This window comes from Enhydra lutris, unplaced genomic scaffold (assembly GCF_002288905.1).
Source record: "Enhydra lutris kenyoni isolate GAN:26980312 unplaced genomic scaffold, ASM228890v2 scaffoldscaffold92, whole genome shotgun sequence".
NCBI classification, from domain to species: Eukaryota; Metazoa; Chordata; class Mammalia; order Carnivora; family Mustelidae; genus Enhydra; species Enhydra lutris.
This window is the reverse complement of record NW_019154176.1, coordinates 1,973,699-1,978,169: the sequence shown is the minus strand read 5'-3', so window position 1 is coordinate 1,978,169 and position 4,471 is coordinate 1,973,699.

Here is a 4,471-nt window from a genome sequence, read left to right as displayed (position 1 = left end):
TGAGTTAAATTGCTTAAATTTAGTGGGATTCCCAGGTTTACTTGTAATCTGAAGCCTCGTTTATAAAGATTTGTGCATCCATGCATTCTAGATGACGTTAATATTAATTCACAACCTATGTTGCTGGTTGAAGATGAAAGCCCAGCAGATGGGTCTTTTGTTATGCAAATTCTTTGTGTGTTGAGTTTCCCGTTGGGTCAAACTGTGGACCTTTGTTTTAGTACCACCTTTCTTGTGTTCCCTCCCTACTGTCCTTCCCCCATTTTTTATATTAAGACGCTGGGTATACTTTTGGGGGTGGGAGGCTATCCCTTCTACCCTGCTATTCATGAATTCTTTCCTGCTGAGGGCCTCACCTCAGTGCCATTAGGATTAGAAGACACCCCCAGTGACAAGTGGTTGCTTTATAGAGTGTAGTACTACAGGTTTAAATCGGTTTGAACTACTCCCATTGGTAGGTACTGTCCCCCAGTAATCCGGAGGCTCAGGATCTTTGCTGCAAGAGATACAACAGTCACAGAGGGACTTAGGATCCTGGTGAGCCCTCCAGTATTAGGACTGTGGACTCAGCCCACCACTTACTGGCTGCCTTTCCCTATCTCTTCTTTCTCTTTCTTTAAAATACCTACTCTTGGGGCATCTGGTTGGTTCAGTTGGTTAAGCACATGACTCTGGCTCAGGTCAGGGTCTCAGGTCAGGGTCCTGGGATGGAGCCCTGTGTCAGGCTCTGTACTCAGTGTGGAGTCTGCTTGAGAGTCTCTCTTCTGCCACTCCAGCTTCTGCTCTCACACTCTCAAATGAATAAACAAATACATCTTAAAAAAAAAAAAAAAAAACGGGGCACCTGGGTGGCTCAGTGGGTTAAAGCCTCTGCCTTCGGCTCAGGTCATGATCTCAGGGTCCTGGAATGGAGCCCCGCAATGGGCTCTCTGCTCAGCAGGGAGCCTGCTTCCTCCTCTCTCTCTCTGCCTGCCTCTCTGCCTACTTGTGATCTCTGTCAAATAAATAAATAAAACATTAAAAAAAAAAACAAAAAAAAACCCAAAACCCTGCTCTTTAGGAAGACACTGTCCAATGCAGTCACCTCATTCACAAAGTATAATTATCCTCTTGTTTTTTTTTTAAAGATTTTATTTATTTATTTGACAGAGAGAGAGATCACAAGTAGATGGAGAGGCAGGCAGAGAGAGAGAGAGAGAGAGAGAGGGAAGCAGGCTCCCCGCTGAGCAGAGAGCCCGATGCGGGACTCGATCCCAGGATCCTGAGATCATGACCTGAGCCGAAGGCAGCGGCTTAACCCACTGAGCCACCCAGGCGCCCCATAATTATCCTCTTGTACCTCAACAGCCCGTCTAATGTTGGGGCAACCCAGCCTCATTCATAACTTCACTCTGAATACAGGTAGGTTTCTGCCAAGACACCAACCCAGGACCCCATGGAGAAGGCCTGATTCCCATACTCCTGCTCCAACAGGTCAAGGAATTATTGAAAATGCCAACCCAGCTGGAAACCAACTCATGGTTTCCACTCAGGTCTTGAGCTCAGGGTCCTGGGATCCAGCCAAGGGTTGGGCTACCTGCTCAGCAGGGAGTCTGCTTGAGATTCTCTCTCTCTCAATCTCTCTCTGCCCCTCCCCCTGATCTCTCTCTCTAAATAAATAAAATCTTTAAAAAAAACAAACAAACAAAAAAAAGGAGGGGCACCTGGGTGGCTCAGTGGGTTGGCTCTCTGCCTTTGGCTCAGATCATGATCTCAGGGTCCCAGGATCGAGCCCCGCGTCGGGCTCTTTGCTCGGTGCCTGCCTCTCTGCCTACTTGTGATCTCTGTCTGTCAAATAAATAAATAAAAAATCTTTTTAAAAAAGCCATTCTAATATTTAATTCCTTATAACACTAACAGATACAAATGTGTAAGCCATACAAAATGAAAATTCTCAAGTCTCTTTCTTTTTTTCTTCCCCCTTCAAGTTTCTTTCTAACACAACACGGGGCATTGTTGTTTGGCCTTCCCCTCTATCACCACTTGGGATATTTTCTATTTTCAGGAATAAGTAGCATATTCTAATGCTTCAGGGGTTTGAGCTTAGCTCCTTAAATGCATTGGATTTCCAAAGACTTACATAAGCTTTGGTAATTTTCCTCACATCAATAAATACAGGAATTCCGGGGCACCTGAGGGGCTCAGTCGGTTGAGCATCAAACTTTGTCTCAGGTCATGATCTCAGGATCCTGGGATCAAGCCCCTGGAGGGGCTCCTTATTCAGCAGGGAGTCTGCTTTGCCTTCTCCGTCTGTCCCTGCCCCCGCTTGTGTGTGTGTGTGCGCGCGCGCGCGCACACATACTGTCTCAAGCAAAATTAAAAAAAAAAAAAAAAGGGAACTGAATTGCTGTAGCCTGTTGAATGTCAGTGTTCTCCAGGGACACATACAAACAAAAACTGATCCAAAAATGAAAAATGACCTGAGAACTTAAACGAATGCATCTCATATCCCACACAAATTTTTCTTGGTTTCCCTAATGTTCTCGCTTTCTACCCTGTGTCTCAGTTAACTTACAGCCAAGGAGCCCAAGTGCTGAGGGAAACCAGAGCCAGCGGGCTGCACTGTTGGATCAGGAAAGGAATCCAGGAAACAAACATGGGACTCAGCACAGCGGGGCAGCCCGCTTCCCCCGGGACAGAAGGGAAGGCACGTTCAGAAGCTTCCACATTCTAGACTCAGCCGGTGGGGACAAAAGCCCCAGAGTGGGTCAGTCCCTGGTGAGGGAGGGCAGGGACACCTGAGCTGCCACAGGCATGAACCCTGGGAGCCCTGCACACCCTCCCCTCCCCAGGGTGAAATGGAACTGCTCCCTCCCTCCCTGTGGCTTCCATTCTCCCAAATGAGGAAACTCTCACCAGGATTCAGTTCAAGGTGCTGGGGCAAACAACCTCCCCATTCACTGAACCCAATCCAGAACACAGAACTTGACTTTCACAATGGAAACAATTTACCCTCTGAGGTGCACCGACATTATGGATGCAAAACTCCAATTTATGTCTAGAAAAGGCCCAAGGGAACAACAGCCACCGCCTCATGAAGGTTCCCTTTGCCCCTTCGCCAGAACACACCCACCTCCCACACGCGTCTCTGTAACTTCTCAAAGCATAAAGCACTCCTTCCATGCTGGGTGTGAGCAGGAAGGACTCCGGCAGGGGGAGGCTCCCCAAGACCAGGTAGGCCTCCAACTACTTCCCTTTTCATGCTCAAGGCAGGGCCTTATCTTAGAAATACCTCAGGCCTCTGCTTCCCCCTGGGGGTGCTTTGGACCACTACGGATATTTTAAGTGACACAAACTCATTGAAGAATCCAGCAAAATTACTCAACCCTGCTATTTATAAGGAGAGAAGAAAATTGCAAGGTACTCTGACAGCTCAATATGAAACCCCACAAGTAATCTGGGGGATTCAAAGGTCAATTAAGGGCCCTGGTGGCTCAGTCTGTTAAGTGTCTGACTTAGGCTCAGGTCAGGATCTCAGGATCCTGGGACTGAGTCCCATGTAGGGCTCCCCACTCGCCAGGGAGTCCGTTTGTCCCTCCTCCTCTGCTCCTTCCCCTGCTTCTGCTCTGTCTCCCTCTCAAATAAATTAATAAAATATTTTTTAAAAAACAAACAAAAAATTACATGAAAAAATGTTAATTCTTATTTCCAGGCCAAGAAACAGTTTTATAAATTCCTTATATAGAATTTTATTTATTTGACAGAGAGAGAGAGAGCACCAGTAGGCAGAGCGGTAGACAGCAGGAGGAGGAGAAGCAGGCTCCCTGTGGAGCACAGAGCCCTATGCGGGGCTCCAACTCAGGACCCCGGGATCACGACCTGAGACGAAGGTAGACACATAATGAACTGACCCACTCAGGTGCCTCCAGTTTTATAAATTCTTAAATTATACTTGAATACTTCCGGTCTACATGCTTAATCCCTGGAAATCCTTTTGAACAAACCAAAATAAAAGAACAGATTTAAGAATGTTACTACCCATGCTGTGAGGTAAAAAGGGGAACAAGAATTTTTAATACAAGGGGCGCCTGGGTGGCTAATTGTTGGGCCTCTGCCTTCAGTTCAGGTCATAATCCCAGGGTCCTGGGATGGAGCCCCACATCCGGCTCCCTTCTCTACGGGAAGCCTGTTTCTCCCTCTCCCACTTGCCCTGCTTGTGTTCCCTCTCTTGCTGTCTCTCTGTCAAATAAATAAATACAATATTTAAAAAAAAATTCTTTTTTTTTTTTTAAGATTTTATCTATTTGACAGAGAGACACAGCGAGAGAGGGAACACAAGCAGGGCAAGTGGGAGAGGGAGAAGCAGGCTTCCCACCAAGCCGGGAGCCCGATGCGGGGCTCGATCCCAGAATCCTGGGATCATGACCTGAGCCGAAGGCAGACGCTTAACGACTGAGCCACCCAGGTGCCCCAATAAAAATTTTTTTTTTAA